We start from the raw sequence: 25,608 nt of genomic DNA, 5'->3' as shown, positions 1-25,608 counted from the left end.
ATTTCTTCTTTCTTCTGGTGCCTTGGAAGTGGTAGGCTGCTGTAGGATGAAGCTGAATGTCGCTTTCCCAGCCACTGGCAGCCAGAAACTCATTGAAGTGGATGATGAACAGAAACTTCATACTTTTTATGAGAAGTGTATGGCCACAGAAGTTGCTGCTGATCTGGGTGAAGAATGGGAGGGTTATATAGTCTGAATCAGTGGTGACAATGACAAACAGGGCTTCCCCATGAAACAGGGCATCTTGACCCATGGCTATGTCTCCCTGCTGCTGAGTAAGGGGCATTCCTGCTACAGACCAAGGCAACTGGAGAAAGAAAGCACATACCTGTTTGGGGTTGTGTTGTGGATGCCAATCTCAGAGTTCTCAACTTGGTTGTTGTAAAAAAAAAAGGGAGAGAAGGATATTCCTGAACTTACTGGTACTACTGCATGCCTCATCACGTGGGGCCCAAAAAAGCCAGCAGAACCCACAAACTTTTCAGTCTTTCTTAAAAAGATGATGTCTGCTAATATGTTGTGAAAAAGCCTGTAAACAAAGAAGAACCAAGAGAACCTAGAACCAAAGCACTCAAGATTCAACGTCTTGTTAACTACTCCACATACCCTCCAACACAAACTCTGACATATTGCTCTGAAGAAACAGTGTACTAAGAATAATAAGCCAGAAACTGCAGAAAATGCTAAATTTTTGGCCAAGAGAAGAAAGAGATCAAAGAAAAATGGCAGGAGCAGATTGCCAAAAGACAGGGGCTGTCTTCTGAGAGCTTCTACCGTCAAGTTTGAGTCCAGTCAAAAACGAGATAGAAATTCCTAAGAGTAACAAATAAGATCAGACATCAAACAAACATTAGAAAGATTAAATATAAGAATAAATATAAGTGAATACTAATACCTTAAAAAGCAACAGTAGCAATATTTTATATGTTGTAAAATTTATGCAGATTTAAAATATGTTACCAAGGGGCACTTGGGTATCTCAATTGGTTGAGCTAGACTCTTGATCTCAGCTCAGCTCATGATCTCCGGATCTTTAGAATAAGCCCTGCATGGGGCTCTATGCTGGGTGTGGAGCCTGCTTAAGATTCTCTCTTTCCCTCTCTCTTTGCCCCTCCCCCACCTAGAAACAAAAGTTACCGAAACAAACAAAAATAAGATGCAGATAATTAAATGGACTTAAGTAAGATCTTTGGATTTCTGGAAATTGGTAAATTTACTAATTTGAAATAAAATCTAATAAATCTAAGACAAATCTTGCAATCTGTAGGGTAACAACAAAAAGTAACAAACTAAGAGAGGGAAAATAGTAAAACAGATTATAAAAGAAAAAAGAAAAATTATTAGGAGTATAGAAAATATATAATAAAATGCTAATTCAAATACAAATAGAGCAGTAAAACTTTATTTTTTGGGAGAGAGAGAGTGAGCACAAGCTAGAGAGTGCAAGCAGCGGGAACAGCAGAGGGAAAGGGAAAAACAGACTCCTCACTGAGCAGGGAGCCAGAAGTGGGGCTTGATCTCAGGACCCTGAGCCAAAAGCAGTTGGTTACCTGACTGAGCCACCCAGGTGCCCAGCAGTAAAACTTTAAATGTAAATTAACGAAGTCATCCAGTTAGAATTCGGAATTGTTGGACTGGATAAAAAATAAAACTCATCTATAAGCTATATAAGACATACCCCTTGAATGTTTAAAAGTAAAAAGTTTCATAAAGATGAAGTTAGGGGTGCCTGGGTGGCTCAGTCAGTTAAGCATCTGCCTTCGGCTCAGGCCGTGATCCCAGAGACCTGGGATTGAGTCCTGCATCGGGTTCCTTGCTCAGGGGAAGCCTGCTTCCCCTCTGCCTGCCACTTCCTCTGCTTGTGCTCTCTCTATCTCTCTCTGACAAATAAATAAATAAAATCTTTTTTTAAAAAAGATGAAGTTATCAATCCAATACAAAAATACGACCATTCTGAATTCTTCTGCACTATCATATTGGGGGATTTTTAGCGCTGGCCTCTAGAAACTGATAGGAAAAAACAGGCAAAATATCTTAAAAATAGAGATGATTAAGAACATGATTATTAATTCACATTAGTATAAATTCAGTGTAAATTTTACAGCATACATAACCTCTCATAATACAAGCTTTTCAAGTGTGACCTGAATGAGCCTGTCTCATTCTTTTTCTCCCTTCCTAATCCCCTGTATCCAATCTATCTATTGCTGTTACCTTCAAAATACATGGCAGTACCTATTTCTCCACCATAGTGCCTGCTACCACCCTTCTCTGAGCCACTTCTGACGGAGCACTGAAGAAGTCTTGCTGCTTCTATTCTTTCTCTTTTACAATTTAGTTCTGGTATGGTAGTGATTCCCTATTTCACGGAAATTATAACAGAATCCTTACAGTGGCTTACAGAAGTGGCTCTCTCTATTTGCCCAGAGGAATTATTTCCCTTCTCCTGCTCTGTTTCATCCTCAATGGCCTTGTTGATATTCTTCCAACATCCCAGGCACACCTTAAAGCCATTTTTCTAGCCTTTCTTTCTGCCTAGAATTCCCTACCCCATATACCCACTTGGTTAGAGTTCTCATTTCTTTCAGCTATTTGCTTGAATTTCACCTTCTTTATAAAGACTACTATAACAGATTTTGTCATCAGCATCCTCTTCCTCTCCCTAGTGTAAGGTTAGACCTGGCCATCTGACTTGCATCGGCTAATGACACATAGAGAGAAAGAAGCTTTGGTAGGTTGCACTTTGCACTTTGTTATATTCCCTCTTTCAACCAATATTATGACTAAGAAAATACTATTCTTGCTCAGGAAACAAGGTGACGGTCATAAAGTCTGCTCCCACCCATTGGTTGTTGACATCTATTTTGAGTGAAACAAAAATATCTGTCATTATAAATCACCAAGATTTGGAGTTGTCACCCCAGCATAATCTAGCCTATTTTATCTACATTGACCAACCTCTTCAGCTGTGCAAATGGAGACCCTTCCTCCTGCCTCCTCTGTTTTATGACCTTGATCTACTTGGTTCTCTATTCCATAGCAGTTATCACCGCCCATCTTTATGGAAATCACCTTCAAGGGTCACTTGTGATTCTACCCATCTTGCTGGGTATGCCAAGAATGCAAAATCCTGATAGCTCTTTAACTGGGACATTCCTCAGATTTGGATTGATAGCAAGCAATCTTGAAAGAGAAGTTGACAGTTCTCTCTCCGAACCAAAGACAAGACTTGCTTACGGCTTGCTACAAAATAGTGATTTCTTCATATCCCGTGTTCCTCAGTTGTGATTCAGCTCTACTGCATGTGCAGCATCCATCCGGTCCCAACTGCATAATTCCCACGCAAAATAAGCTAATGTTCCTGCTGCCTGCAATGCTGTGCATGAGAGAACTTTGTCTCTGACCCAGGAGTCTTATGTTTTCTGTCAGCAACCATGAAACATAACAGAGTATCTATCTAATTGACTAGCAAATAGGTAAAATCCCAGATTACACATTCACATTGTATTAACGACTTAATTATCATGTTTATTACTTATTTGTCTCTTCCCATTAAAACGTGATTTCTTTGAAAGTGCAGATGATTGATTTATGCCCAGCCATTAGATTAGTCTTGGGACATAGTAAAACACTCAGTAAGTATTTCCTTTTTTTCTTTTTCTTTTTCTTTTTTTTTCTTTTTCTTTTTTTTTTTTTTTTTTTGAGAAAGAGTGGGCACAAGCAGGGTTGTGGGAGAGGGGCAGAGGGCAAGGGAGAGAGAATCTTAAGCAGGTTCCGCAGGCACTGCCCATTGAGGGCCTCCATCTCAGAACCCTGAGATCATGACCTGAGCCAAATATCAAGAGTTAGGAGCTTGACGGCCTGAGCCACCCAGGCACCCCTCAATAAGTATTTCTTGATTAAATGAATGAATGATGAGCAAACTTTATCACAAAATAGTAATCACCTAAAATTAGATGTATTTCATACTGGAAGTGGGAGCTATTTAGATAATTTATATGTTCCCTTCTATAGTTAAGTGTATATAATTCTATGGCTGTTATAAGCAATCGATACTGTAAGAAATTATAAAAAGGCATGTATGAGGAATACTGAGGAATTCTGCTTCCAAATAATTTAGGGACATGGTAGTATGATTTTTTTCCCCCAGAAGTTAATATATATAAGAGGGCCATTTGGATACAATTTGCCAGGAATATGGTATGTGTTTGCACGTGTCTGTGTGTGCACTGAAGGAACTGTAAGAATGGTTGAGACTAAAATAAAATAAGCTCTTGTGTCCAAATTGATATATTCGGTAGAGTGGTGATAAGTTTGAAAAAGGCATATAATTTTTTCCAGTTGAAAATGGGTTCTTTTGACACTTGAAATGGAGATATGAAAATTCATTTTTACCTTGGTGAATGGTTGGCAGGGAAGTAAGATTGTTGCAGATATTTTATCTCAGGGGAGTAGGTGAGCTTGACATCTGGAAAGAAGAGGTTAGAGCTCATCACTTGGGTAGAGTGGGAGGAAATGAAAACTCAGAGGTGGGTCAGAACATCTTTAAGAAGGAGGAGGAATTTGGCAAGTGACTAGATAAAGTTCCAGATGGATTGGCTAGTGGGTGAAATACTGCAGAATGATGGACTGTGTAGGGGAGGAAGTTCAGTTCAGTAACTCATTGTGTGGAGTCACATTAGGTAAAATGAAAAAAAAAATTCTAAAGGCTTTTCTTTTTCCATGTCAGAGGAAGTGTAGAGGATAGGAAGGAACACATCTTATTTCCTGAAGTTCTTTCTAATTACCTAGAGAACCATGTTTGTGTTTCCTAAAACACTGTAGTAAGGATCAAACTATCTTCAGTACATAAGCCAGGTGAAATCTTTGATGTCAAACCAACCATTTCATATGTTAAAGTTTGACAAGCCACAGCTTTCCAAAAAGACTAAGAAAGTATAAATCCATTTCCTTTATTGCTTCTCATGAATAATGAACTCTGTTAATATTAAGTAGGGCATATGTAGTGATGAGCACTGGGTGTTATACATAACTAATCCTAAATTTTTAGATAAAACTAAAAGGACACAATCATTTGCTTGGAATTAACATATTTCAAATTTCCCCAGAAATTGTGGACTGGCATGATACACAAAGAAAAAAAGAGAGAAGAGGGAAAATGATATTTTCTGATTTCTTGTAATAATAATCGTATAATCATGAAAGAGCATGATTTTTCTATAATACTAACAAAAAAGAAGAAAGAGAAAGAAAGAAAGAAAGAAAGAAAGAAAGAAAGAAAGAAAGAAAGAAAGAAAAGAAAGAAAGAAAGAAAGAAAGAAAGAAAGAAAGAAAGAAAGAAAGAAAGAAAGAAAGAAAAGGGTTTTAGATTATGGCGCACCGATGACAACAACAGGCAATGGGTCGCTGTACTGGAAGATTAGAAATTAGGAGGGTTCCTGTAAGATAGAAAGCAGGTAAAATCAGATTGACAGGGAAGCTGCAGAGTAAAAAGGTACAAAGAACTTACAAACTATCATGAGAGATAGATCAAAGTAATTAAATGTAAGGAGCAGAATGTTACCCAGGGGATCTGTTTGGGTGTCTATGAACTTCACAGGAGCTAGACCTTCTTCTGTCTCCTGGTTTGGCTAATCAAGAGGATTAGCAAAAGTATTTGGACAATATCTCAGGTAGTTAGCAGCTCTGTAAGAAGAGATAGAGCCCTATATCCAGAAGACAAGCTATAATTATACCTCATACAGGTGTATTCTATTCATTTCACAACCAATCATGCAAACAGTTCTAATAAAACTTGAACAGCTGTTAGTAAATGAGACAATGAGCAGGCAATAATGAACCACCAGATATATAAAGAAAATCCAATAATCAGAGTAACATAGAAGAAAATTTCCCCCACAAAAATTAGCATCTTCAAAGTAAATGTACAAGCAACAAAATCCTAACATGAATGAAGAAAGAACTATATAATGAAATGTGTGGTAAAATGTAGAATCCAAGGATAAATAGAAAAGGTAAAAGCTTCTTAAGAGACAAAAACAACTTCCTTATAAAAGAACAAGAATTAGATTAGAATCGGGCTTCTTCTTCAATAGCAGATGTTACAGGACAAGAGGAGCTTCTCAAGTTCAGGGAATATGGTGGTGAATTTAAGTCTTAACTATATTTCTAGCTAAAACATTGACTGATAGAGTAAAATAAATTATGAAACAGCCACACTCATAAATTTCCCTAGTTACAGACCTTCCAAAAGAGCACTGGGTGTTATACGCAACTAATGGATCATTGAACACTACATCAAAAACTAATGATGTACTGTATGCTGGCTAATGCTAATTGAACATAATAATAAAAAAATAATTTAAAGAAAAGATTATTTCCAGCAAAATTAGAAAAAAATCCAGTAGAGGTGCCTGGGTGGCTCAGTCAGTTAAACGTCTGCTTTAGGCTCATGTCATGATCTTGGAGTCTGGATCAGCCCTGCATCAAGCTTCCCTGCTCAGCAGGGAGTCTGCTATTACCTCTGCTCCTTCGCCCCCCACCCCCCTCTTGTGTTCTCTCCCCCCCCTCAAATAAACAAAAATCTTAAAAAACAAAGAAAGAAAGAAATCCAATAAATAGGACTAAATGTGGTAACAGACATATGGTAAGAAAAATGTTAAGTCTATATAATAGTTGGTTTCTAATGTAAAGTATAATAGTAAAACATGGACCTAACATCCAGATGCTCTGAAACTCAGAGTAAAGGGAAATTTAGAAATGGAGGAACAAAAATAGGCAATTTTGAGAAAAAAGAAATTGGTTAGAGGGACAGGATATTACTTAATCCTGAACTTTGATAGCATAAATTGTTAAATTAATGTCACTAACATATCACTAGTCAAAATTAACATAAGCAGAGTCAGATCTAGCATTATGATCAAGATTTACAGATTGCTTAACATTATTCTAATAGTGTGGACTTACACAAGAGTTGTTTTTTCTATCAGAACTATTTTTGAAATGAGAGGTAATTTAACAGCTAAATACAAAAGAAAATAGGCAGAAAAAATAAAAAATAGAGCAATAAAAATAAATGAAATAGAATTTAGTGTGAAAACCAATAAATGGAACAAAGAGAAGTAATTCTTTTTGACAAAAGATGCACTCCATTAAGATGTCCCAGGCATTAACATTTCTATTAGCTTTAAAAACTGCAAGGGTGTGGGGTGTGCCTGGGTGGCTCAGCCCTTAAGCATCTGTGTTTGGCTCAGGTCATGATCCCAGGGTCCTGGCATCAAGCCCCACAGCATCGGGCTCCCTGCTTGGCGGGAAGCCTGCTTCTCCCTCTCACACTCCCCTTGCTTGTGTTCCCTTCTCTCGCTGTCTCTGTCAAATAAATAAATAAAATCTTTTAAAAAATAAAAATTGCAAGGGGAGTTAACAAATAAAAATGTCTAGAGAAATTTTGGGGCCCTTGGTGTCTTAGTCAGTTAAGCACCTGGCTCTTGATTTCTATTCAGGTCATGATCTCGGGGTCCTGGAATAGAGCCCCACATCAGGCTCCACACTCATTAGTCTGCTTGAGGATTCTCCCCCTTCCTCTTCCTCTGCCCTTGCTCTGCTTGCAGTCTCTCTCTTTCAAATAAATAAATCTTAAAAATATTTCTAGAGAAATTTAAAGACAAATGAAAAACATGATTATATCAGTATGTATGTTTATATATATATAACTTTATATGCATATATATACCTATGTTTTATAAACAAAACAATTTTTTTTCAAAGAGTTGGAGAATTCACAAATTAGCTAAGCAGTAAGCCATGGAGGAGAGTAATTCTCTACAGATACCAAAAGCTGAGGCCATACAACCCACATTATTATTTTTTTAAATCTCAGTCAAGATATCTACTTACTAATTTTAAAATAGATTTTTTTATATCTTGGGATAAAAAAAATCGAGGTGAAAATGAGAATTTCTTCAGAAATAAACAAAGATAGAAATACTATTATTTTAAACCTCTTGAAGGTGACCCAAGTCATGCTCAAAAGATGTTTACCCATAAACTGATTTATTAAAATATAAGAAAATGTAAAAATGAATTATTTATGCTTCATATCAAGAAAGTAAATAAAAACATAAAGCAGAAGAAAGGAATAAATAGATAAGATAACAATTTTTAAGAAAACTTAGCCATGATCAAAATGCCAAAAGCTATCATTTAAAGAGAGTGTTAGAGTGTGGAAAACTGATAAATTTTTGAAAAGATCAAAATCACCCCTAAATAATATTAAGCATCAGAAATAAAGTACAATTACAAATACAGACTGTTACTAAGTAGATAAGAGAAAATATAGGGAGAACTATGTTGTGGGTTGAACTGTGTCCCCTCAAAATTCACATGTTAAAGTCCTTAGCCCCCAGTACCTCAGAATGTAACCACATTTGGAGATAAACTCTTAGCTAATCAAGTTAAAATGAGGTCATTAAGGGGGCACCTAGGTGGCTTAGTTGGTTGAGTGTCCAACTCTTGATTTCAGCTTGGGTCATGATCTCAGGATCCTAGAATCGAGCCTCATGCCTGTCTCTGTGCTGGGTATGGAGCAGGCATAAGATTCTCTCCCCCCCCCAAAAAAAAATTAGGTCATTAAATTAGGACCTAATCCGATATGACTGGTGTCCAGGAGAAATCAGAACATGGAGACAGGCACAGAGGAAAGATGATCTAGAAGACACAAGGAAGAGACAGCCATCTGTAAGTCAAAGGGAGAGGCCTGCACCAGATCCTTCCCTCACAGCCTTCATAAAATCCCAACCTGGCCGACATCTTGATTTTGGACTTCCAGACTCCCGAACTGTGACATAGTAAGTGTGTGTGATACTTTTTTACTGTAACCCTACAAGTTAACATAAGCTGTATATAAGTATATTTGAAAATGTGGACAAAATAGATGCTTTTCTATGAATATTTAAATTGTCATCTAAATCATCATCATACTGTCTTAAGAGTTAGAATGAGTAGAAAAATCTCAACATACCAATAATCTTGAAGAAATAAAAAATTGCTGAAGATCAACATCCAAAAAAATATACCCAGATCACACAGCGTTTATCAATGAGTCCTATTCAAGAAACAGGTGATTTCAACCTTTTAGATAATGTTTTAGATAGCAGAAATATAGCTGGAAATAAATAAAAAATGTCCCAATTAACTTTACAAAATTAATGTAATCCTGAAACAAATCAAAAGAACACAAGCAAGATTAAAATAACTAGTGGTTGATTTTATTTATGAACGTGTGTGAAAAATCCTAAATAGAATGTTAATAAATTGAATCAAGCAATATATTTAAAGAACAATGAATCATCAAGAACACTTTCAGGAATATAAGAATGTTTCAGCCTCAAGAAATATTATAATATAAGTCACAGGAGGAAAAGTTTGAAGGAAAAAAAATGTGATTTTTCTCAGTATATAACCCTAAAAATCTAAATTCAGTTTTAATGGAATTCACTAGACTGGCTTCAATAGAAGGAATCTTTCTTAACTTGATAAATATTATCTACTAGAAACCTCAGACAGCAACATACTACTAGTAAGTTAATAAAATGAATCTTACTGAATTCAGAAATAAGATAAATGCCCATTATCACCACTACTCTTTAACATTTCAGGGAGATCCCAAGCAATGCAATCACATAAGAAAAAAGGATTAATGTATAAACATTAAAAAAAGGACAGTACTCTTCTTATTTATGGGTCATATATCTTCATGAAAAGTATATCCATTTCCTAGAGCTGTCATTAAAAAAGTACCGTAAGCCAGACAGTATAACACAAGAATTTACTCTCTCACAGTTCTGTAACCTAGAAGTGAAAAATCAAGGTATTATCAGGGAAGCTATAGGGAAGAAACCTTTCTTTCCTCTTCCTAGCTTCTGGTGACTTTTGATCCTTGATTTCCTTCTCTGCCTCACTCCAGTATTTTCCTTTGTAGTCCCATGGTATTCTCCCTGTGTGTCTCTGTCTTCACATAATGTTTTACTCTTCTTATAAGGACACCAGTCATACTGGTTTAGGGCCCACATGAATGCCTTCACCTCAGTTTGATCACATCTGCACAAGACCCTCTTTCTAAATAAGGGCACATTATAAAGTATGGGGCTTTAGACTTCAAAATATCTTTTGGGGGGTACATAATTCTACCCCTAAAATATGTCTACACAGAATCAACTGGACTAGAACTAATAAGTTGAAAAAGATGACCAGACAGCATATGAACACCAATTATTTATTTCCCCTAACCAAAAACAAAAAAATTAAAAACTGTAATGAATGTGAAAATGAGAGAGGGGAGGGCTCCCATAAGTAAGAAAAATAATAGCACAACAACAATACTAAAATAAGCATAAGAAAATTCACCACCATATAAAGTCACCAATAGGCATAAAAATCTGCATAATAGGGAAGACATTCAATATTCCTGGATGAAGACACAATATAGTAACGCACTCATTCAATATAAGTTTAAAACATTCCTTCAATGCAATTCATTATATATATTTAATAGTAACAAATCAAGACAGAGAATGTTATTTTTCATGTAATGCAACAAGTTTATTTTCAAGATCATATGGAAGACAAAACTGCAAAATAGAATAAAAGATCAAGAGTTTATTGAAGAATAAAAACACTGAAGGGGAGTGTTTGCCCTACCATATGATAGTAACAATCATAGAATTAGTGAACGTGGCAATAGATACGACTTAATGTGTCAAGCATTCTTCCAAAAGCTTTACATATATTATGTTATTTAATATAGTTAGGAACTGTTCTCTTTAATGTGACTGATGAGGCACTAGGTGATAAAGTATATTGTCTAAGGTCACACCATTAGTAACAGTGTGGTTTCATTCTGGAGCCTCCATCCTTGACCAATATCCTATGCAGTATCATAATGAAATATATTATAAAGTCAAAGTGATTTAAATTATTTGGTATTGTCATAAGTATAGATATATAAGTAATGGAATAGTACAGAATCCAGATAGTGACCCACTGATGGGGGAGTTTAAGGGTTTTTAAAGTCATTATGAAAGTCAACCAATGGAAGTTCCTTATCAATGTAGCAAAATTTGTTAGATCTTGCCTCATACTATGCTGCATATAGGAATGCAAAACTATGAATAAATTAGAGGAAATATGAGAACTCATTTTATAATTTCCTTTCTAAAAAATACACTTTTTTAGATCGCTTTCTGGTTCACCGCACCGTTGAGCTACCCCCACACTGGTGCAGCCTCCCCCACCCAGGTGGTGGCACATTTGTTACAATGGATAAACCCACCTGTTGACACATGAGCCAAAGTCCGGACTTTACATTACTGTTTGCTCTTGCTGTTGTACATTTTGTGGGGTTTGACAAATGTATAATGACATGTATCCACCACTATAGTATCACACAGAATAGTTTGCCCTAAAAATGTTCTGTGTTCTGCCTAGTCACTCCTCCTTTCCCCAAGCCTGGCAACCATTGATTTTTCTATTGTCACCACAGTTTTGCCTTTTCTAGTATGTCTATGGTTGGAATCACACAGTATGTCCAGTTTTCAGATTGACTTCTTTCATTTAATAATGTGCATTTAAGTTTCCTCCATGTTTTTTTTATGGCTTGATAGCCCATTTCTGTTTAGCACTGAATAACATCCACTATTTGGATGTGCCAGACTTTATGTATCCATTCACTAGTGAAGAACATCTTGGTTGCTTCCGAGTTTTGGCAGTTATGACTAGAGTTGCTATAAACATTCATGTGCAGGTTTACACCTCATTTCTATGTTAATGAGCATGATTGCTGAATAATATGTTTAGTTTTATATGTTTAGTTTTGTTAAAAAAAAAAAAAGCTGCCAAACTGTCTTCTGAGGTGGCTGTACCATTTTGTATTCCCAGAAGCAATGAAAGAGTTCTTGTTATAATTTTCCTTTATAATCTACTTTCCTCATAGCAATTACCTTATATATTCATTTATTTATTCTTCATCTGTCTTTCCTTACTAGGATGTCTTGTTTATTATTGTTTTCTTTAGACATAAAACAATGATTAACTTAAGTTACAATAAGTTTCCTTAGTAAATATACATTGAATAAATAAATCATTTAGTGTTGCTTTCCCAAGTTGAGACTTTTAAGAGAGCTGTGATAAAACCGAATAGAAAAATAAAAACAACCTAAAGGATACAAGTAGAGCATATAAAAAAGAAGTTAAAATAATATATAAATAGTCAATAGAGGTATGAAAAGAAGTTCAAATTCACTTTTTTTAAAGATTTTATTTATTTATTTATTTGACGGAGAGAGAGACAGCCAGCGAGAGAGAGAACACAGGCAGGGGGAGTGGGAGAGGAAGAAGCAGGCTCCCAGCCAAGGACCCCGATGTGGGGTTGATCCCAGGACTCTGGGATCACGCCCTGAGCCGAAGGCAGATGCTTAACGACTGAGCCACCCAGGTGCCCCTCAAATTTACTTTTAATAAGAGAAAGGCAAATTAAAAATACTATGCATAATTTTTATATCCAAATATGCATACCTTACTAACTGGTTCAGTAACTGCTTTAATTCCAGGGGCTGGCTAAAAAAAAAATTAAGCATAAGACACTATTTTGCCATTGGAGATGTAGTAAACACTATATATATAATATACATAAACATATATATAACACTGCATATAATATATATATATATATTACACATGTATTGTGTGTATGTGTGTGTGATTTGGAAAGTTCTTCATATTGAATTTTCTGATATATTGTATATTAAAATGTCATTTTACATTAAAAAGTTATCCCTGGATGATAAATTATTTTCCTAAAGAAACATGTTCTCTTGTGAAGATCAATTACAGATTCTAAGTGCCTAAATCTTGTTCTTTTCAAGAATTATCTAATGTTATCTGACAAAAGACTTACTTAAGCATTAGAATGCCCCCCCATTCTCTCTCTCTCACTTGTCTGAGGAAATAGGAAATGACAAAGAACACAGAGGATTTCCCTATCATTCTTTCAAACCAAGTTTCCTTAACTTACCATGCCAGTGTATATTTTGGAAGTTCCTAGAAAGCCCTGTTTCACATATTCCTTTCAATCTCCAGAATGTGATATATTTAATTCAAACGGCGTGGGAAGATGTTCCCTAATGATAACAATATAGATTTGTTAGTCTTTTCTATTAACAAAGACAATATTTGGGTTATATTGTTACAAAAGAATACAATGTATTTTTTAATTGACAATTTATGCAATTGAGAGCAAAGTGGAAAAGGTCTTAGTAAAAGTCTACAATTCAATTAGATATTTCTGTTTCTTTTTTTCCAATAGGTCTAATAAAAGAAAATAACCCAGGGGATTAACCAAAATGCATATATTTAAATAATGAAATGGCATTGTTCTGAATGTATGGTAACTTTACTAAGATACAAGACAAGGTTATGTCTTTCCAGCTATCCAAACAATTCACAAGTGCTCAGTTTTGTTATCCTGAGTTAGCTTCATAGCTAAAATAATTTCTGAAATCTGCTTTCTGAGATTAGCAGTGCCCTCTCCCCTAATTTGAACAAAAATAATTGGAAAGGCACATGTACCAACTTCCAGTTTATACAAGTTCATTTATTTGAAATCCCTTGAGCTCCTCCAATTAAAAAACAAGTTTTTGAGTTAATATCCTTCAATTGTTAAAAACTTGCGTCACTGTGAGAGCACAGTGAAACGTAAAGGTCCCAGCACACTGGCAGTTGATTGTGAGGGGATGTGATTGTTCCACATTTAGACTGGAAAGGGTTAGGAACTCTGCTTCCCAATGTGGTTAATGAATGAAAGGAAAATTGGACCCCTGAGCCAGAGTAAATGACCTAAGGGAGTGAAAAATGTTCACAGGTTAACAAGGGCAACTGTTCCTTGCCATAATTCCCAGAGGAGGCAAATGACAAAGGGGCCAATGAACTTCTGTCTTTGTATTATTTATTAATCCATTTTCTTCCTAGGAAAAATAACTTGGCATAACTCTGGAAGACACTAGCACTGAATATCTTAAACTCTGTGCTACTTTCTCCTTGCTCTGATTCACTTATTAATATATTTTGTTTTAATAATTCATTTTGACATATTCAATTGAAATGTACTAAGAGATAAATCCATCATCCTATACAATTTTAAATATTGAGGCTATGATATGCCTTAACATAATAGGCAAAGTTGGAATCAAAGCTATTAACTTTATAGTGACATAATAACAAATTCTAAGTTATCTAATTGGTACAAGTGGCTATGGAGATTTTTTTTCCCTAAAAGTGGGAATTATTTCAAAAATTTTTTTAAAATATTGTTTTCACTGAACTGAAGGGAGTTTTCATAACCATAGCCAAGCCACCTCCCCTGGTCATGTTCACAGATACAAAACCCCTGATTGGCTGTTGATGAGTCATTCCTGGTGAGGAATCTTATCTTAACACCTGCCTTATCTTTAACATCCTTTTCAACTTCTTCTAGAAAAACAATAACCAAAAAGGAAAAAAATATTTGGGATCAGTCCAGTTTTGAAACACCTGCCTTAGAGATAAAGACTGCAATTTTAGGCATTTGTAATGTCTTCACTTTTGGCCTGGAATTTGTTCTGCCTGTGGTGAGCATCCGCTGACTTTCTCAAACATGTGCTTTGCCTGGGAATTACTTCAGTCTAGTAAATTATAAAATGACAAGATCATCTCTGTTACCATGGAAAATCTGTATATCATAGTAAATGCTCTTTATGAGTTGAAGAAACATTACAACACCAGCTCTAATGAATCAGCCAGTAATGTTTTATGACATAATTCCAGTCTGATATTGATAATCTTTAACTTGCAGTTAAAGAGGATATCCCAGGTTTATGTGACCACTGTGAACCAAAATAGAACCATTTAAAAAAAAATTACAGACAGGAACTACACAGCTGGAAACCAGAAGCACCAGTTTCGCTTGGGCTATTAAGAAAATTCACAGTTAACTAAATAAAAAATATTTATTCTACCTCATTTATTTTCCCCTTGGTATTTAGATGTGCCCCATATCAGTGCCTATGAAGAGGTTATTATAAGGGCATAAATTTGTTTTAAAACCATGAGTTAATTTGCTACATAAACAGCATGAATTACTGAGCAATTACATAATTTATGCCGTTATATTAATTATATTGATTTTTAAAGAATGTACTTTTCTCCTCATGCATAAATGTTCTGACATTGGACAGGCCTTGCCTAAGGCTCACTTAGCTAAATTCTCAGCAACCAGAAACTATCTGGAAGGAAACAGTAGGGAGAGTGTCTCAGTAAAATTGACCAGCTTCAGAGAGCTTGCCTTGCAAAACCAAGTTAACCTAGTGATGGCACATGTCATAAAGAAGTTTTTTAATAAATAAAAACCCTAAATAACTTCATAAGGTCCCTTTTATATTTTCCTTTCAGGGAGTCAGCTGGCACTACCTTGATGAGAAGGAATGATAGAGAAAGGCAAACAAGTCAGGAAAGAGCAGAGGAAAGAATGTGAGAGGCTGTGGTTAGACTATGATTGTGACAAGTGTGCTCGAGTTCCTTTACAACGACAAGCCTCAAGCACTAATGAGTATCACTGAAGATGTGAGGAAATTGAATCCCTTATTCATTTCTAATGATCTAATATAGTTCAGCCATTTACATTTTTATTTTATTATTATTTTTTGCTGCAAAAAGATGTATTGTTTCCGTTTGGCTTGGGATAGGGCCCTAGGGTGGTTGAGAAGCTGCCTTGTGGCTGCAGGGAGAGGCTGAAGCAGAAGCCCTAGCACCAGGGGGAGTCCAGGGCGACCTTCAAAGGCTGCTGGACTCCAGAGGCTCCTAGTCACTCTTGAAGGTGAGCCTTTCAAAGAGATACTCACCCAGCCTTGGGGCTGCCAGCCTGCAGAGTTAGTCAGGTGGTTGCCATCTTCTTGATAAGTTCCATCTGCTCATCTAGTTAGTGTTTCTCCAGGAAGTTACAGAGATGGGCATCTGCATGGGCAGAACCCAGGGCAGGCAGATCCCCAAAGGCCCGGGTCGGGTTCTTTTCCAGAACATGGTGATGGCATCCCAGGTTTTACCCCATGCATCTTGGGATGCCTTCTGCATGTCCTGGAAGAAGGCACAGCCATGGCTCTGGTTTTGCATCTTTAAGAGATGCATGGGTCTTTCTTGCTTTTCCTTAACTAACTTGGGAAGAAGTGGCCCACACTCTCCAGGGCCACATCACTGTGGTCTAACTAGGAGCCCAGAGAAAGGTAGGTGTACGAGGCCCACAGATGCATGTTGACCATGTGGTTGACAGTGACCTTCACCTCAGTCGAATAATTCTGATGAATCTGGGAGGTCATGTTAAACCCAAAATATGGTGTTGGCTGGTCCCAGAGACCAAGGATGGCTGAGAAGATGGTTCTGAAAAGACAGTTGGTGGAGGCTGGAAGAAGGGACATCTCTGGGTCTGTTCCATCCCAATACTGTTAAAGCAAGAGACAGATCTCCAGGACCCCCTGGTGAACTGCTTGTTTAGCCATTTTGGACAAGACCCTGGCAGTTCCTCAATGGTTTAAACACAGAATTACCAGAAGACCCAGTAATTTCCCTCCTAGGTATATACCTGTTATGAACTGAACTATAATTAATTTACTGCCACCACAGGCTGAGAAGTGATAGGCCTGAGGAACAAGGCTGTCTCCTCAGTTACAGAAAGCAGTGGCAACCTCCTTGGTTTCAGCAGACCAGGCTGTTTCTGACCAAGGTTTTAAGGGGAGGGTCTCTGCCCATGGCTGAGAGGGCACAGTCACCTCCTAGAGCCAAAGGGATGGCTATGCTTTACTGTGGACCATGACAGTGTGGCCTCACTAGTGGGCCTGGAAGGAGTGCCACCACCCTGGTGGGCCCACAGGACAAAGCACCTAGCCAGAGAGGATTATTCTGGAGTCATAACATCTAATGGAATTTGCCTTGCTAGGTTTTAGACTTGCTTGTGACCTCTCACCTCTTTCTTCTTTATAATTTCTCCCTTTTGGAAAAGGAATGTCTAGCCTCTGGCTGTCCCACCACTGTATTTGGGAAGCATGTAACTCATCTGGTTTTATAGGTTCACAGATGGAGAGGAATTTTGCCTCAGGATTATACCTTGAGCTTCACTTATACTTGAGTTAGATAATATTTAGATGAGACTTTGAACTTGGTGTTGATGCTGGAGTAGGCTAAGACTTTTGGGGCTAGAGAGATAAGGTGAATGTAGTTTGCATGTAAAAAGGATACGAATTTGGTGGGAGGCTGGCAGAAGGTGAAATGTTATGGACTGAACTGTGCCGCTTCCAAATACGTATGTTGAAGCCCTAACCCCCACTGTGACTCTACTTGGAGACAAAGTCTTTAATAAATTAAAGATTATAAGATATTTAATAAAATAAACATTAAATGAGTTCATAAAAATGAACCCAATCTAATTAAACTGGTGTCCTTACAAGAAGAGTAAAAGACCCCGGGGGTATGTGTGCACAGAAGGAAGGCCATGTGAGGATGAGCAAAGAGGCAGCTTCCTCCAAGCCAGGAGAGATTTCACGGGAAACCAACCCTGCCAGGACCTTGAGTTTGTAATTCTTGCCTCTAGAAATGAGAAAATATATTGCTGTTGTTTAAGTGACCCAGTTTGTGGTGTTAGGCATGGCAGCTTGAGCAGACTAATATAGTACTCAGAGAGTGGAAAGGTATGTCCACACAAAAATTTGCACATGAATTCTATAGAAACATCATACATAGTAGTCAAAATGTGAAAACAACCAAAATCTCAATTGACTGATGAATGGATAAACAAAATGTGGTGTATTCCTACAATGGAATATTGCTTGGCAATAAAAAGAAATGCTTCATATTATGGCATGGGTGAACCTTGTAAACTTTGAGCTAAATAAGAGGAACTAGTCACAAAACACCACATATTGTATGGTCCCATTTATATGAAATGTCTGGAAAAAGGAAATAAACTAGTTTAGTTGTAGATGTAATTGCCTACTTCTGGGTGATGAATAAAATGAGTGACTATTTAATGAGTACAGACTTTCTTTTCGGGGATGATGAAATTATGCTAAACTTGGATTGTTGTGATGGTTGCACAAAGTCTGCGAATATACTGAACATTATTGACTTGATTTTAAATTGGTGAATTTTATCTAATACAGGGTTTTCTTTTTTTTTTAATTGATATTCTCCAAGGTCACACTAATTAAGGTTCTGATAGGTCTGGTTCACAGATAGTATATCTAATAACACTGTTTATTCAGGTATGAATCTGTCTGAAATGGAAACAGCACCTCTGATTCTTCCTTCTAGGCCCAAAATGTTATGGCAAATGCTTCATTTTCCTTTATTTTTTTTTAATATCACTTCCACTCTGCCTTCCTTCCTTCCTTCACCTTCTCTTTTCTTTACCTCTCTTACTGAATAATTTAGTCTTAAAAGCATTAGGTGAGGCAGAACAAGGTAACTGTCTATGTCATGGGAGACATGAGTCTCGTAGAGGAGTGTCAGAGCCCAAGTGAGATAAGGAGTGTGCCTACTACATAGCGGGGATGCCTTGGAAAGGTTGTCCAATTTCTCCTTGGTTAAGGATTTTTCCATGGTCAGCCTTGCATGAGGTGTCAGCGTCTAAACAGGGTGAGAGGGCGTCCCTGTAGAAGAGCTACCCCACACTGAATGTCAAGGTCTGAGGAGGTTGAGGAGGAATGCACACAGAGCAAGTTTTGATGTAAGGATTCAGAGAAAGAGCCAAGTGAGGAGTGTGTTCCTGAGGAAGACAGCCTGATGTGAGATATCAGAGGCTGAGAAGGGCAAGAAGGATATCCAGGCAAGCGGGACAGCCTACTGTGGGCAATTAGAATCCAGAAGGTTAAAGAAGGTGTTCATGGAAAAGGACAGCCTCACATGAATTGTTGGAGCACAAGTATTAAACAGGGTTTCTGTGCCAAAAGGTGGGTGGCCCTGAGTGGAGGGTCAGAGCCTAAGCAAGCTAAGGAAGGTGTCTAAGTGGAAGGGCTGTGTAATGGGTTTTGAACCTCAATAAAGTTGAGAAGAACATCTATGTGGAGGATGGTAATAGAGGCATTGGGAGTCAAAAATCAAAGGCGACAAGGTGTCCACAAGGATGATGTGATGGCAAACAGGGATGAAAAATTGTTTATATCCAGGGAAGATTATCAAATAAGTACATATATGAAAGATAATGGGAGCCATGTTCTTTGATGTATGAGAAAGGATTTACAAATACTGAAAGGGAAAAAGCTAGCATAAACTCTCGTTTTGTTACATAGGAATTAGAGGTTTGGGTGTAAGCTTATGTTTTTATCTGTATATGGTATGGGTATGATAAAGGGTATGCAGTGTGTTACAGATTATATCACTTCTTAAATTTTAATGTGCTTAAGAATCACCTGGCATGATTTTTAAAATGTGATTCTCAAGCATCATTCCTGGAAATTCAGAAAATAGATCATAATCAAATAAATTTACCTCAGAAATGCAAGGTTGGTTAAACGTTTGAAAATCAACATATTTTCCACATAGAACTAAAGACAAAAAGACTATGTGATAATCTTGGTAGACACACAACAAATATGGAACTGATAAAATTAATTTATTTCATGGTTTAAAAAAAGCGAACAGAATAAAAAGCAACATCACTAATCTGAGTAATGGCATTTACAATTACCCTACATTTAGCCTGGCCAAAACTTTCTTAGAATTGAACTGCAGCTTGATATTTTTCCTTAGAAATCATCCTTCCTTTCTCTTTTCCTTCAAAGTATCAGATTTGCGTCGTGGTCTGAAAGCTGTTCCGTCTTCTCTGATTCTTCCCTTTCTTCAGTCACTTCCACCAATGAATCTTTTGCACACCTCATCTCATCTTTATGTTTGATTTTCAGAGGACCTGGATTAGGAACATTTAATTCCACAAAACACTGCATACGAATGTTCATGACCGCTGTGTTCTTGATAGCTTCTTAATGAAAGCCCTGATTCCTATTAATAGGAGAACTGATAAATTATGGTATATGTGATGGTAGGCAGGATTATTAATATCCCTTATCCTGAGTTTCCTTATCTATAAAATGGAGGTGTGATAACAATGTTTCCTATGTCATAGGCTTTAAGAAAGATTGCATGTGTTTATGAGTGTGAGGTGTAATTCAAATTTGGTCATTCCAATATGGTCATACGAATTACCAGTTACCATGATGAGTATGATTATACAGTATGTTTTTGGCTATTAAAGTTTTTGAGTTAATTTTCCTTAAAAGACATGTTCATAATTTTTCTTCATGTTTAAAAACTTAGATTGACTTCAGATTTTGATCATGCCAGATTTGAGCTCATCATTCTTCTGTTATTGAGAATTTATTTGGGGTCAAAGAGCATATTTGTATGATTTTGATTCTTTTAAATCTGTTGAAAAATTATAAGGGCCTAACATATTATCTATCCTGGAAGATGTTTCACATGCACCAGAGAGCAATGTGTATTTTGCTGTTGTTGGTCAGTGGTCAACAGGTGTCTTTTAAGGTTAGCTGGTTTATATTGTTGTTCATCTTTTTTTTTAATATTCTCTTTATTTATTCTACCCATATTGAAAGTAGGGTATTGAAGTCTCCAAATATTATTGTTGAATTATTTGTCTTTCCCTTTATTTCTGTTAGTTTTTGTTTCATTTATTTAGGGACTTTGTTCTCAAGTGGATATGTGTTCATAACTGTTTTACCATCTTGATGAATTGACTCTTAAATCAATATAAAATGTTCTTCTTTGTCTTTAGTGACAATTTTTGTCTTAAAGTATGTTTTGTCTAATTTTAGTATAACCATGCAAGCTGTTTATGGTGACTCTTTGAGCAGTATGTATTTTTTCACCATTTTACTTCCAACTACTTCTTTAAATTTAATGTATGTATCTTATAGACAGCATATAGTTGGATTTTTAAAATCCATTCTTCCAGTAACTGTTTTTTGATTGGGGAATTTAGCCTATTTACATATAAGATAGGTACCAATACATGTATTTGCACCTGCCATTTTCCTATTTGTTTTCTACATGTCTCATGTTGTTATCTATTTTTTGTTGCTGTTATTTCTCCTTTCCTCCATATGTGCTTTCTTTTGTGTTACATATTTTCTAATATAGTATATTAAAACTTTTGTTATTATTATTTCACTATTTTTTAATTTATTTTCTGAGCGATCACCCTTGGGATTACAGTTAACAACTAAAACAACCTCTTCAGATAAATATACTTAATTTTAATATTACAGAACCTTTACTCCAATACAACTTCATACTCCCCACACACACACTTTGTGCTACTATGATCCTATAAATTACATCTTTATACATTACAATTCATCAACATAGTTTTATAATTACTGACTTATACACCTGTCATTTATACCAAATAGAAGATTCACAAACAAAATGATGTGTATATTGTGATTCTTATTAATTTGTGTAGTTACTTATACCAGTGCATTTATTTCTTCATGTTGAAGTAAGTTATGACTTAGTGCCTTTTCATTTCAACCTGAAGGACTCCCTTTAATATTTCTTCTAGGGGAGGTTTGATAATGATAAAGTCTTAGTTTCAGTATCTGAGAATGAATTAATTTATCTTTTATTTTGGGGAATGTTTTGTAAGACATAGAATTCTTGGTTAAGTCTTTTTCAGCACTTTGAAAATGTCATCCCATTGCTTTCTAGTCTCCATGATTTCTGCTGAAAAGTCAGCCATTGATACTACTGAGATTTGCCAAGAGTTTTAAAGCTCAGGTTTGTGGCTTTTTTCCTGGCACACAGTTTCAGGCCAGTTTTCTGCACTTGCTCACTAGTCCTCTACCAAAACTCACTCTCGCCACCGTAAGGAGCATGTACAAGGAGGTGGCCACAGGGTGTGTGGGTGAGGTACACAGAACCCTGGAGGTACCCAGGCCGCTTGGGGTGATCTGCAGGTGAGGCATCCCCAGAGTATCATGGGCAGCTTCTTGATGAAGTCCACAATATGGTTATTAGGATCCACATCCCTTTAATACCCTCCAAGAGTCCTATCTACCCCTCTCTCAGACTCTTTGCATCCCCAACAACCAAGATCAAAGTCTATATGTCTGTTACTTGATGACAGGTTGGCAAAACTCTTCTCAGATTCCTTGGAATATGGTGCCAGATCCCATCAATCCCACAAAGGCACTTACGTCTGTGGGTGGATGCCAAGTGGTTGTTATCAAGATGGGGGTACATTGAGTAACATTTTCATCAGACATTTTGCTGATATCAGTCCCACATCATCCATTCTTTTCTTGAATAAATACTCCTACTATTGTTGTAGGCCTTTGGTCAATTTCCAGAGTTCCGAAAAAGTTGATTTAGACTATTTCTATTCTCAATGTTTCTAAGGAAGCAAAGATTTTCAGAAGTCCTTCCCTCACTATTCCAAAAGTGCTTCTCCTGTTTTTGTTTTTAATATAGTTTATGGTTATCCACCATCTAGATTAAATATTAAAAACTTAAAATATTTTTGCAGAATATCTATACCAATAAGATGAATAAAATTTCAGGAATATAAACCTGATAATATAGGCATCCCTTATTATTTAAGGTCTTCAGATTCTCAGGTCAGATCTTTCTGAATAAAAATCAAAGATCTTATGACATCTAACTCTAAATTCACTATTTTCATGTCTTTTCATACCTCCATTGTACTGTGTGTATTCCTTTTAACATAGTATAGGATTATTGTTTGCCATCTTTTCCCCCACCACTTAGATGGCTGGGATTACAGAATTTCAATTTTTTAAACCCTATGCTTAGAAAAAGGCCTGCCACATAGTATGAACTATGGAATACATACTTGCTGAATAATTGGGTGAGAGAGTAAAGAATCATAGACAAAGAAGTTTTGAGAGGGACGATATTAATAGGGAGATCATGGTGCTAGCTGTTTTTAATCAGAGAAAAATACATTTGGATGATTTTCCTGTCTTCCTTCTCCAGCAAATGATAAATGGCTTTTTTCCTTTTTCTTCCCTGGTAAGGAAAATCCTCTTAGCTTAGTAATGCCTCCAAGTGCACTAAGAGTTAATGGTTCAGAGCTCAAAGGAAAAGACTTGGCATGGGCAGGGATGGGAGGAGAATTATGCAGCCAAAATATTTCTCTTCATTTTTTCCTCCAACTCTGGGAAGGAAGAAAACATAAAACAGAATATTATATTAAGCATTAAACAAGCATAACATTCTCACTCTATGATTAAAGGATAGTGGTGGTATTGTGATGATGTAAAGTATGATAAAATAAAATAAATAAATTATAAGGAGTAATCCTGTTTGTAGGAAGTTATACTGGTTGACATGTCATATCTTTTCCATTTGTAGTTTCCCTATGTTTCTGATTTGTTTCCAACAAAAATCGGTGTTGGTAAGATGAATAAAAACCTAAGCATGGGAAGAAGTTGATGGATAGCTTTGTGTGGTGTGCATGGAAAAATCCTCTTCAGGAAAGAATCCAAATTACTAACTGGAAAAGGGTGGGAAGAATAACTCATGTCAGTAAAAAAAAATTTATGAAAAATCAAAAGGTCAGAACTTTGGATATTTGTAAGTTAAGGTGTATTTTGACTTATCCTGGGGAAATTCAAAAACTACAACTGAACTGAATTACTTCCAGTGAAGTTACTTGGCTCGAATAATTTCCTATTTCATTACCTTGCTTGCCATGAGGACAAGTGAAATAGACCAGTGCAACTAGTGAGCCAAATTACACAATATTTTTGGGAGACCTTGAATCATTACAGTGTAAACTATATTGCATCCATATTTCTCTTAATGTAAAATTATTATAATCAGCAATTAGCCATTCAAAGTAACTAAAACTTACCTTAAACTTTTTTATACTCTTTCTTCTATATTTAGAAATGTATAATTTCTTGTACAAGAAGAGATATTTATGTGTGACAGATAGCAATTCTATTGATTAGTTTAAAATCCAGAATTTAAAAAAACTACGGATAATAAAAGCTGGCTTTTCTATCACTTTATTTAAAATACTTTTAATTGATTAAAATAATTAATACTAATATAATACTTTGGGCAAGTTATTATCTATCAGTTATCTTGTATTTAGGAAAACAAATGTTCCAAAAACATTAATCTGAAACATAGTACATCCCTCTTTCCTTGGTATCCCAGCTATTATAAATATATAATTATTATATATGATATGACATTTTTAGTTCTGTTTATTTACTTTGAATATTATATATATACACATATATACATACATACTTTTTCAATTTGAACTATAATATATTTTGTTAAACATAAATGCTCAATGAAAAAGTATAATAAAGCTGCAACATAGAGGTAATTATTTGTAGCTCTTTAACAAAAATATGCTTTTATTCTTTTTCCTTTGTGTAGATTATCATACCAAAATAATTGTATACAAACTCCTTATAACCTTTTATTAACTTAAAGTATTAATAACATTTTTCTAAGTCACTAAATTGTTTATATTATTCTTTTTTATATTATTATAATTATGCTATTTTTATATTATTCTTTTTTGTTCCAGTGCTTAAAATAGTCTACCTTGTCCCTAGAGGCAAAATTCCTAACCCTTCTCCATCTATATGAAGAGTATTATTACTAGCCCCCCTTTATAGTGAGGAAAGTGAGTTACACAGACCTTGATTTACTTTCCACTTTCACACAGCTAGTAAGAAGTTAAGCTGAAGTTAGGACACAAGAACGTTTTACTTCATGTTCAGCCCACCTCTTTTCTTCCCCTTCCTATACATATTTTTGATCAGGGACTTAACAATGAAAAGATCCCCTCCCACAAGAAAAGGAAATGAGTATCTCTGACCCCTTGGAGCTTAATGCCTATTGGTCTTCAAACCAAACAATGTGCCACTGTTGACTGAAAATAGAGTTGTATTTCTCATAGCACTGTAGAGAAGCATAAAGACAAGGACTGTCAGAAAAGGAATTCGCTGTTGTAGGGAGGACTCTTGGCCTGGGGACAGGGCAGGAGATGACAGTTGTCAACCAAGTTATGGAGCAGAAGAACTCCTATAGAGAAAGGCTGTGGATTAAAAATAAACAAATCATAATAGAAGGCAAGTAGTGGTTGAAATAGCAGTCAGCATCAGGACATTCTGGTCAGATGTAAGATGGGGAAAAAACGCAAAAGTAGGTTTCGAAAGACAGTTTTTCTAGAACAGATTAATGTCTGAAATAGGTGGAAGTTTAAATCCTTAGGTTACAAGAATTAGATTAAAAAGGTGGAACTCCAGTTGGTTTTAGTTCAAAGAAAAGACATATTACTGCCCTAGATGATGGCTACAGTAGTGGCTAAGCTTATAAAAACAACATTAAGACTTAGGAGCACGTATCTAGGGTATTGTTAGAATGCAAGCAGAGAGAGAAGCCCCAGGGTACAGCAGGACTGAGTTAATTTCTCTGGTTTATGTCTCCTTATATCATTACTGACCAACCTCAGGATTGGTTCTGTACCCA

At 36.1% G+C, this 25,608-nt stretch overlaps 2 pseudogenes; one reads left to right on the top strand and one right to left on the bottom strand.

The window, feature by feature from the left end:
- The first annotated feature begins 46 nt into the window (after positions 1-46).
- Positions 47-817, top strand: LOC105236794 (annotated as a pseudogene).
- Positions 818-15,888: 15,071 nt separating this feature from the next.
- On the bottom strand, positions 15,889-16,400 carry LOC109489333 (annotated as a pseudogene).
- Positions 16,401-25,608: the final 9,208 nt, after the last annotated feature.

The sequence above is a fragment of the Ailuropoda melanoleuca genome, chromosome 1, assembly GCF_002007445.2.
Source record: "Ailuropoda melanoleuca isolate Jingjing chromosome 1, ASM200744v2, whole genome shotgun sequence".
NCBI lineage: Eukaryota > Metazoa > Chordata > Mammalia > Carnivora > Ursidae > Ailuropoda > Ailuropoda melanoleuca.
This window is presented reverse-complemented; position numbering and strand designations above follow the sequence as displayed.